The sequence below is a fragment of the Hemicordylus capensis genome, chromosome 5 (genome assembly GCF_027244095.1).
Source record: "Hemicordylus capensis ecotype Gifberg chromosome 5, rHemCap1.1.pri, whole genome shotgun sequence".
NCBI lineage: Eukaryota > Metazoa > Chordata > Lepidosauria > Squamata > Cordylidae > Hemicordylus > Hemicordylus capensis.
In genome coordinates, this window is record NC_069661.1 from 131,313,633 (window position 1) to 131,324,881 (window position 11,249).

The 11,249-nt window shown below is 44.7% G+C and overlaps 1 long non-coding RNA gene across 1 annotated transcript; it reads left to right on the forward strand.

Moving 5' to 3' along the window:
• Nucleotides 1–9,644: 9,644 nt before the first annotated feature.
• On the forward strand, nucleotides 9,645–10,606 carry LOC128328283 (uncharacterized). Its single transcript, XR_008309111.1, has 2 exons — nucleotides 9,645–10,026; nucleotides 10,388–10,606. It is a non-coding gene; the product is annotated as an uncharacterized LOC128328283 (long non-coding RNA).
• Nucleotides 10,607–11,249: the final 643 nt, after the last annotated feature.

Sequence of the window (11,249 nt, forward strand, 5' to 3'; positions counted from 1 at the left end):
GTGCTCAGGAGCTACACCGCAATGTGAGCTCCCAGTCTATATTATACATGGGGACAAGGTTGCCCCTAGATTTGGGCTGCAAGTAACACAAATTGCAAAGGGGATTAGCTTCAACACCAACACCATGTGGGGGCCCCAGCTAAGCAGACTCCAGAACTAACTATTGTGAGTTGTCTGGCATCTGAGGTCATTTTGAATGAACTCTAAAAACTCCCTCATCATCTTGCAAGAGAGATAACACCTGTTGCTAATGAAGCAATTAGGCTTGGAAGGGAAAGCAGATAAGACAAGTGCTGCTGCTGCCTCCAACACAAATGGGATGAGTCAGTAACGTAACTTTGAAAAGTGTGCTTATCGAAACTTGATAAGATTATTGGGAGAGTCCTTTCCAACACAGGATATTCTTTGATGCACCTGTATACTCTAGTTTTCATTACAATCAGCCTTGCATACAATAGGTTATTCACACCCCTTCCTACCCAGAAAGGACAATCAGACACAATGCATTTCATGCCAGCCTTCCCAGGCTCTTCAATTCAGCTAAGTGTGACAAAATAAATATGCCTCCAAGGCACGTTTTGGGATATAAGTATCCCTGACTCCATGACCCAGTGTGTTCCCCTTTCCATCCTACTGGGGACTCCATCATGTGCTTCCTCGTGTGTTACACCTGGGACTCCATTGCAGCAAGGACTTCAGCAAGACAGTCTTCATGCTGCCACCTCAAAAGAGCCTGAAATCACTACCTGGATTGGTCCATGTGCCCTTCCAGTCAGCATCCCTAGCAGGCGTGGGGAGTTGAGTCCACCAAGACACCTATCTTGTGGGCATCTAGCTTTTCACTAACCTCTGCAACCCTCCTGCGTTTTACCTCGCTGTCCCTGAAAGACATGAGTTCGCACTGCCCTGTTGCCTAGAGTCAGGTACAGTATAGTGGTTGTCCAGCTCTCAGGATACCAATCTATCACTTTGACTCAAACTTTCCTTTCCCCTTCCCACTCTCTTAGCATCTCTCTCTTGCCCATCTGGGAATTTACACATAATCTGGAACTTTAAGCTAAATGTGCCTTACAAATAGCCTGTTTTTTAACATATTGGTATTGCTTTTACGTTAGGACCACCTAGTGACTTTGTCTTACTACTTTTATTATTTTTCTTTCAATAAACAACTTTTGTTAATTAAAACCTATATCCCAATCTGATATTCTTGGGTTCAGATGCTTGCACAAATTAAAACTGCTTGGAACTGTCTCTCCTTTTGAACTAAACTCCCCACATTCACCCGAACTGGGGGTGCTGACCAAACACCCTCAAGGCAGTTCCATCAACAAGTGCCACCAAAATTCTAAGGGTTTGTGCTTATGAGATAATTTGGAAAGCTTGAAAAAGCTTGCCTCAAATGAGAGATAAGCCCTTCAAGTCCCCACCCTCATTTTTTCAGCTCAGAAAATTTCTTACCAAACCCAGCCCTCACCTTCAAAGTACATACATGCACAAGTACAGACGTGGGCAGGAAGCAGAAGCATCAGTGTTCTCTGTTTTGTATAAACCATGCAACTGGTGGTGTCCCCCCCCCCCCCGGCTCAACCTTAGCTTTCTTCTGTGGCAGCTTTTGGGATTAGTAGTCTTCCCAAGAGCTGCAGGCATTGTAATCCTTCAAAAAGCTACTAGTCCCAAGAATCTTCACAGGAGAAAACTAAGTTTAGTGGGGAGGGAAACCAGCTGCTTCTGGGTCCTTCTATAAGTTAGTGGGGTTACTTTGAAGGATGAGGAGGGTATTTTTGGAGGTAAATTTCAACTCTTTCTGGAGCCCCTGGTGGCGCAGTGGTAAAACTGCCGCCCTGTAACCAGAAGGTTACAAGTTCGATCCTGACCAGGGGCTCAAGGTTGACTCAGCCTTCCATCCTTCCGAGGTCGGTAAAATGAGTACCCAGAATGTTGGGGGCAATATGCTAAATCATTGTAAACTGCTTAGAGAGCTTCGGCTATAGAGCGGTATATAACTTTAAGTGCTATTGCTATTTCTCTTATATTTAGCAGGGGGAGAGCAACTGGCCCTATCCAACTCCAGCACTGCATCCGTCCAGTGGTGGTTGCTGTTGTCTACCTTATTTTTTTATATAGACTGTGAGCTCTTGGGGGGCAGGGGGACCATCTTATTTATGTATTATTTATTTTTATATGTAAACCACTTTGAGAACTTTGGTTGAAGAGCGGTATATAAATATTCATAGTAGTCATAATAGTAGTAGTAGTCTTGAACTGGCTTGAAAATTATCAGATCCCCCATTTTGTGGGGAGGGTGAACTGGAAATTTCAGAGTCACTTTGAGGAGGGTGGGGGGGCCCCTCAGATATCTCTAGTTTAAATGCTTATTGAAAATTCACCTCTTCACGCTGACATTTTCGAACTGATATCCCTCTACTCCTCTCATTTTTTCCTCAGCTCCCTTTTCTCAACTCCCTTTCCCTTATTTTTCTAGTCTTTTTGGACTAGCTGTCACAAAAAGCAAATTAGGCAATAAAACTGAATTCAGCTGGACTTGCTCCCTAAGTGTGCAAAAGAAGTACAATTTCAGTCTAAGGCTGCAATCCTATACATACTTATATGGAAGAGAGCTCTACTGAACTCAGTGGGACTTATCTCAGAGTAAATATGCATTGGCTTGGACTTTAAGGATGCAAAACCAATCCGGCACATATTTGCTCAGAAATCCCACCAAGTTCGGTATTATATATTCCTATGTAAGTGTGCACAGGACTGTAGCCTTAAGCTGAGATTCTAATACAAGCTTTCTTTGAAATAAGCTGTTGAACATGGAGTTAATTCTGAGTAAACACCCATGAAATTGAACTGTGTTGTCTCTCCTGTGGCAAAGGTTCTGGCTAAGCATTTAAACATTAAAACAATTTTAGCTCCAAGTTTAACAATATTTGTTGGAGAATGCTTTAATAATGATTTTAATATAATTGCATATTGTCTCTTCACGATAGTTGTATGCAACACTGTGATGGATTCTCTATTCATTGTAATATTTCCTATCCAATGAAAACAATTTTGCATGAATCTCATATGAAAATCATTTCAAAAGCAATTAGTATTATCAAGACCTGCAGTCTCCTGCCTACATAAATTAAATATAAAACAGTGTTCTGCTTTTTGCTGAATATTGGGGAACTAGGTGGCTTGTAATTAAATAACACCCCATGATGGTAGAACAGTTGGAAATTTCATTACTTTTGCCAGCATGACATTAAAAAAATAGATAAGTCACTGCAAGTTGAGGAGGATAAGCTTGTGTGGCCTTAGAAATGCTAAAAATGTGGAAAGATGCCAGCTAAGGATCAAGAATCGTTTGAACAATCTTGCAATTAGGTCCATAAAAATTACCAGCCCACAAAAATACTTGTACTAGTCCTCTCAGACCAATGCTATTAATTTGAGGCTAAAATAAACAAGCAGTCAGCCAAACTACTTGCCTAGTCATCTGGAGGGGATCCTTACCAGAAGCAGCCAACTACTGTATTCAATACATAAAATAAAAAAATAAATAACAGTACATGGCTGTTTACAAGCCTCTGTTTGAGTCAGACTTCCCGTGGTCAGTGGACTGGGTATATACACACCATCATGTTTGTTGCTACTGTGCAAGAATTTCAGCTTCATTTCTCCTGTCAATAAATGCCAGTTTGAACTCTGCCCACAAGAGGCACACCACTCACGCACCATAATGCCCAACCATCATCATTATACTTAATTCTCTTAGCCAGCCACCAGCCATGAGTGGGGATGTGGCAAGGCTATGCGTGCCGGCGAGGGAGGCACCTGATTGGCTGGATGCTGGTTGGCTGACGTTCGCTGGACTAAAAACTAATGGCAGCGAAGAGAGGCAGGCGGCGGTGGGCTCGGCCACATTGGAGTGGCGGAGGAAGTGGGCCCGGCCGCAGCGGGGAGGCAGAGGCGGCGGTCCCAGCGGCGGCGAGGAGGTGATGGCAGCGGCTGGCAATGGCTGCTGTGAGGAGGTGGCGCAGAGGAGGCAGAGGTGGGCCCAGGTATTGTTGGTTACAGAGCAAGAGACCTTACGGGCATCCTCTCTTAGACCAGAAACCAATCATTGCCTCATAAAGAGCATGCCTTTAGCTCAAGGGTGGAGGTACTGATATTCCAGAGTGTCCCTGGAACATGGGCCCTGCTGTCGCCTGGGGGCCCCTTCGCCTCCCTCCCCTCCCCTCCCCTCCCCTCTCCTTGCTTGCTATTTGCTGCCATCCACTGCAGCCGCCACTTGTTGCTTCCACCTCCCCCGCCTCGGTCACCTACTTGCTGGTCAGCTCCGCTGCCTGCTGCTGACCAGCTCTTCCTGCACCTGGGCAGAAGCAGGAAGTATTCGGAGGAAGCAGGAAGTGTTCAAGAGGGTGGTTGGGGGTGAGTATGAGTAGGGCACGCAGCTGGCACATGGAGTGGGTGACTGGGAGCTGTGAGCAGGGTGTGCACAGCGGCTGTGAGCGGGGCATGTGCAGAGTGTCTGCTGCTGATAGTGGGTTGGGTCACATGTGCATGGGCTGCTGTAGGAGGGGGCTGAACACGTTCCGCCACTCAAGTGTTTTTGCCTAATTTCTATGGACTGTAGTGTGGTGTAGTGGTTAGAGTGCTGGACTAGGACCGGGAAGACCTAGGTTCAAATCCCCATTCAGCCATGAGACTTGCTGGGTGACTCTGGGCCAGTCACTTCTCTCTCAGCCTAACCTACTTCACAGGGTTGTTGTGAGGAGAAAAGTATGTAGTACACTGCTCTGGGCTCCTTGGAGGAAGAGCGGGATATAAAATGTAAATAATAATAATAATAAATAATAAATAAACAAACATCTAAAACATCAAGTAAAATAAACCATGTGCTGTATATGGACGATCTGAAGTTGTATGGAAAGTCCCAGTCAGAAATCGAATCACTGCTAAACACTGTCCGTGTATTCAGTAGCGATATAGCAATGGAGTTTGGACTAGACAAGTGTGCTGCATTAATAATGAACAGAGGAAAAATAACAAAAACAGAAGGAATAGAACTGCCCAATGGAAGCAACATCAAGAACCTGGAAGACAAAGAACATTACAAATACTTGGGCATTCTCCAGGCTGATAACATTGCACACACTGAAGTTAAAAGAAAAATTGGAAGTGAATACATCAGAAGAGTTAGAACAATCCTAAAGTCCAAACTCAATGATGTACAACACCATACAAACCATAAACATCTGGGCTATACCTGTTATCAGATACACTGCAGGAATAATAGACTGGACCCAGGCAGAGCTAGAAATGCTAGATCACAAGACCAGGAAAATAATGACCATCAATCATGCTCTGCACCCCCGCAGTGATGTCGATAGGCTATACCTCCCTCGCAGCTCAGGTGGAAGAGGAATGCTGCAAGTCCATCAAACAGTAGAGGAGGAGAAAAGAGGCCTTGAAGAATATATAAAGGACAGTGAAGAAGATTCACTGAAAATGGTCAATAACGAGAAACTATTCAACACCAATGAAACAAAGCAGGCCTACAAGAAAGAACAAGTCAAGAACTGAGCAGAAAAATGGAAAAAGAAGCCACTGCATGGTCAATATTTGCACAAAACTGAAAAATAAGCCACTGCATGGTTAATACTTGCACAATATAAGTGGAAAATCAGACATCACCAAGACCTGGCAATGGCTTAAGAATGGCAACTTGACGAAAGAAACAGAGGTTTTAATACTGGCTGCACAAGAACAGGCACTAAGAACAAATGCAATAAGAGCAAAAGTAGAAAAGTCAACAACAAACAGCAAGTGCCGCCTTTGTAAAGAAGCAGATGAAACCATGGACCACCTAATCAGCTGTTGTAAAAAGATTGCACAGACTGACTACAAACAAAGGCATGACAAGGTAGCAGGGATGATACACTGGAACATCTGCAAAAAATACAAGCTACCTGTAGCCAAACATTGGTGGGACCATCAAATTGAAAAAGTTGTAGAAAATGAAGATGCAAAAATATTAGGAGACTTCCAACTACAAACAGACAATCATCTGCCACACAATACACCAGATATAACTGTAGTTGAGAAGAAAGAAAAACAAGTTAAAATAATCGACATAGCAATACCAGGAGATAGCAGAATAGAAGAAAAAGAAATAGAAAAAAATCACAAAATACAAAGATCTACAAATTGAAATTGAAAGGCTGGGGCAGAAAAAGACCCAAATAATCCCAGTGGTAATTGGCACCCTAGGTGCAATCCCAAAACAACTTGAAAAGCACCTCAACACCATAGGGGCCACAGAAATCACAACCAGCCAATTACAAAAAGCAACTTTATTGGGAACAGCCTACTATTCTGCTATGATATCTATAATAACAGCAACAACATTGATAATAAAATTCACCCATCTCAGGTCCTTGGGAAGGACTCGATGTCTGGATAAAACAAACCAGTCAATAACACCTGTCTGACTGTGTAAATAAATAAATAAATAATATCTCCTACTGGTTTTCTGACCACTGGGAAGCAGGAGCATAGCTATTATTGAACAAAGTGGGGAGATTTCCCTTGGTCCCTGATCAAGGAGAGCCTGATTGAGGAGATGACAGTTAGCTCTTCATCCCCCACCCCCCTTTCACCTTTCAAACTCACTAGTATGTTGCTGGATCCTGATTGGAGGATTTGTCATGACTTCAAGCTGAGAGGGGGAAAGAGTGTCAGGAAGCATCCCTCCTTCCTTCTCTACTTCTAACTGGCAGGCCGGTGTTCCAGTTCAGTTCACCCCTCCCTCAGCTTAACTGAAGGCTCAACAGCTACGGAAATGTCCCTGAGCATCATTCATGAGGAAAGGAGGGGGAGAGATGCTGTTTGACACTCATTCCCTCTTCCACTTCCCTCCCAAAGCTGAGTCAAAGCTGAAAAGATGTTCAGTTAAATAAAACATAAAAGCCCTCTTAGAATCATGTTCCATCCCTGGCTTCTCCAAGATAGGACAAGATTTATTTATTTTTAATAGGACAATATTATTTTATTGAACCAACAAACTACCAAAGCATACAGTACGTTGCCAAAGCACAATTATATACAAAGTAGTTGTTTGTACATCATATATCTACAAAGATTTACACACAAGGATTTGGAGACCCACAGGGTTATAAAGTATATGCAGGCAGTACTGTAACTCGGGGATGGGGGATTATAAGGCACATCAGGTAATCGGGGGGGGGGGGGTTTACGTCCAACATCCATTTCCATAATTTGTCCCATTGCTGTTTAGAAGAGATACGCTTGTCTTTTTGCACATAACCATACAAACTTTTCCAGAAGAGGTTTACTGTCTCATCCACGTGAATGTCTTGGTCGCGTCTTCCCTCCCGATTCCTATGCAGGAGCATTGCATAAATGACATATAGGTTTACTAACCTGATTACAAGAAGGGGAACTGAGAGAGATTCCTGCCTGCAACCTTGGAGAAGCTGCTGCCAGTCTGTGAAGACAATACTGAGCTAGATAGACCAACGGTCTGACTCAGTATCAGGGGCGTAACTTCCATTAGGCAAGGGGAGACAGTTGTCTTGGGGCCCCACTGCCTCAAGGGGCCCCCATAGGCATGTCACATGACTCCCCGCCCACCCATCTTGCACCCCCTGGATCTTTTAAGTACCTAGCAACACCTTTGTAAGGGAGAGAGGAAGAGTGATAGGATTTTCCATGCAAAAAGCTGGTATTAGCAGGTATGTTCCGAATTTCTTCTAAAAATAAAAAAACCAATCTTTCCCTGAGTATATTTTAGTGTAAAAAGTAGTGAATTGGGCAAATTTAAGGGGCGGGGGAGAAAAGGAATGAGAGAAAGAGCAGAGAGGAGGCGGAAGATAATGTGTGGCTCACCAGAGGTGCATCAGAATCTGTGCATCAGAATGAACAGCAAATAAGAAAGATAGAAGCATAGTTGATATGTTATGAATATATTAGGTGGTTGTAGTAAGTATATATGTTTAAAAATGCTTTGGAGCCAAATAAATGCATATGTGCAAGACAGTGTTCCCTCTAACAGGGATTCCCAGATGGAATGGCTGCAATGGTTTTTGCTTGGGGACTATGGGGATTGTAGTCAATAACATCTGGGAATCCCTGTTAGAGGGAACATAGATGTAAGTGCGTCTGCATGTGTGGAGAGTGTGATATTATTTGCATAAGAGTGACAGAAAGGGCATGCCAATCATGTTTTGTTTTCCAGATGACTTTATAATTCTTCTGCAGAAAAGACAGGAGGGAGCAAAGAAGGTGAGGGGACAGAAGGTCATCTTTACGTCTTGTCCCAGGGACTAGACCAGCCTTGATATGTGCCCAGTGGGGAGGATGAATTAGGCATAGCTCCAGCCTCCAGCTGTATGTAGGCTGGATGGCTACAGGTCATTGATGATGTCAGAGTGTTTTTAAAGGTAAAGTGTGCCGCCGAGTCGATGTCGACTCCTGGCAACCACAGAGCCCTGTGGTAAACAGGAGGGGTTTACCATTGCCTCCTCCCGTGCAGTATAAGATAATGCCTTTCAGCATCTTCCTATATCGCTGCTGCCTGATATAGGAGTTTCCCATAGTCTGGGAAACACACCAGTGGGGATTCGAACTGGCAACCTCTGGCTTGCTAGTCAAGTCATTTCCCACTGTGCCATTAGGTGGCTGCAGAGTGATTTTAGCCAACAGCTAATCCATCCTGGACAATGACTCTTCTCTCTTACAGGCCTGCCTTTGCTTACAGAAGGTCTCCCCATCTTTAACAGCCACTCACCTGTAACAGTGGACCACATAAGAGAGACACAGACACAGAGACTGGATCTCCTGCAACAAACCAAATGCTAACTCTTTCTCCAAATCCACTAAGGCAACACCATTACAGGATCTAATAACATCAGCCATACCACAGGGATTCATTCACCTACTTATTTTTCAGGGTTATATGTTATCACCTGCCAACAGTGCTCTTTTACTATCTATACAGGACAAATAGTCAGTCCCTATGCAAAATAATAAAAGGCTATCTCTGGTGCTGCATGGCCTTAAATGACATGGGGGAGGGCTAAACAAAGAAGTGGGGAAGAGTTGATTGTAAAGAGTAGGCAACATTCAGAAAGGGAGAGACCATTTCAGTCTACCAGTCTGCTAATCTAAAGGTCACCATTCTACCGCAAAAGAAACTTTTAAAAAGTCACGTGCATTAGCCCTATTCAGACATTATGTTGTACCTACATTCAGATGTCTGAACACACTTACGTGTGTGTGTGTGTGTGTGTGTGTGAACTGTACCCACATTCATTTTAAAAAGTGAAACTGAACACAGGCCCCTGGTTATCTATCTATATATTTAATTCTGCTGGGTGTGCCTTGGAATGTGCGTCCCAGCGCTCAGCTGATTGGCTGGGCGGCAGAGACGCCTGAGTGGCTGAGGTGCACCCAGGAGGATCAGTTGCCGACGTGGCAGGCCAGAGGTGGTGGGCCTGGCCCGGCTGTGGAGGCGAGGCCCGGGAGGGAGAAAGGGGGGGCAGAAGTGGTGGTGGGGAGGAGAGGTGGCTGGGCCCAGCATGGGCTGGCCGTGGTCAGGAAGTGGAGACTGGGGCAGAAGGTGGGGGGGGAGGTAACCGCCGGCCCCAAAGAGCGCACAGATTCTCTGTTTGGGGTCGGCTAGTATATATAAAATTCTCCTGGGTGTGCCTTGGAATGTGCATCCCGGCACCCAGCTGATTGGCTGGGCGGTGGAGGTGCCTGATTGGCTGAAGCGCACCCAGGAGGATTGGTCGCGGAGGCCAGGCAGCAGCAGGCCCGACCAGAGATGAGGTGCCCGTTGGAGGCCAGGGCAGGAGGGAAACAGGTGGTGGGACTTCCCTGTCCGCTGCCCGGGAGGAGGAACAGTGGCGGGGCCCTTTTCAGCCACCCGGAAAGAAGGGCCTGTGGTGGTGGTGAGGTCCAGCCGAAAATGGTTGCCCGCCACTCACTGCTGTAAAATGCTAAGTGCGGGTAGAGGGGGGAGTGTGCAAGAGAGAGTGGGGCAGGGGGAGGGGGCAAGAGAGTGGGGCAGGAGGGAGGGAGAGTGGGGCAGGAGGGGGGGACAGCCAGCCCCAAAGAGTGCACAGATGCTCTGTGAGGGCCGGCTAGTTACCTATAAAGCCCCTAATGGCTTAGGTCCAGGGTACTTAAGAGAGCGCTTTATCTGTTGTGAAGCCTGTCGCCTATTAAGATCATGTGGAGAGGTCCGGTTATGGTTGCCGCCAACTCATTTGGTGGCAACTCGGGACCAGGCCTTCTCTGTGGCTGCCGCAGGGCATTGGAACACACTCCCTGGTGAAATAAGAGCATCTTCTTCTCTGTTTGTTTTTAGGAGGACCCTGAAGATGTACCTATTTTCCCAGGCTTTCAACTGAGACTAAACTTTTAAATTTTAATGTGTCTTTATCTATTATGATTTTTATCTTTTTATGAATTTTAAATGTTTTATATATTATATTATGTTTTAATTGTGTTACACCGCCTAGAGATTTATATATTAGGCTGTATATAGTGCTATACCTGCATTCAATAAAACATGTGAATAACTGTATGTGTGAACAGATCTCTGCCTCTGTACAACACTTGTATGAATGTTGAACAGAGTGTGAATACCTCTTGCTTATACCTCTTGCATTTCACAGCCATTTGACTTCACTGTTTATATTTTTCTGTGTGTGTGTGTGTGTGTGTGTGTGTGTGTGTGTGTGTGTGTGTGTGAACTGAGGATAACATTCAGTACACCTAGTTAAGCAGTCCACAAAGGTTTATGGTGCAATAAAGTTAGCTTTTAAGGTACCACAAGTTGCTTTGTTGTTTTTGTTAAAACCGACTAGTATGGCTACCCCTCACAAAGCTGAAACAAAATAACCTGACAAAGGAAGGGTAGTGTAAAATGCCATGAAGTAAGAAGAGGGATAAAGTCAACCTTACTGCTGAACAGCAAACAAAACCAAGTAGTACAATGTACTTCATTCAGGGGTGCCACAGCCATGCTGATATGTGTTCCTGGCACTCAAACAGAGAATTATTGCTGCTCTTATGGTAATTGCTGAGGTACAGAGAAAAAAGTGGGTGGGTCATGTGAAATTCATGAAATACTTGCTGTAGCATTAGTCACTTCAGCACACACTGCTGAAATATTAATCACTTCTTCAGTGGTATACACTTTGTGTAACTTGCTTTGTACTCAAGAA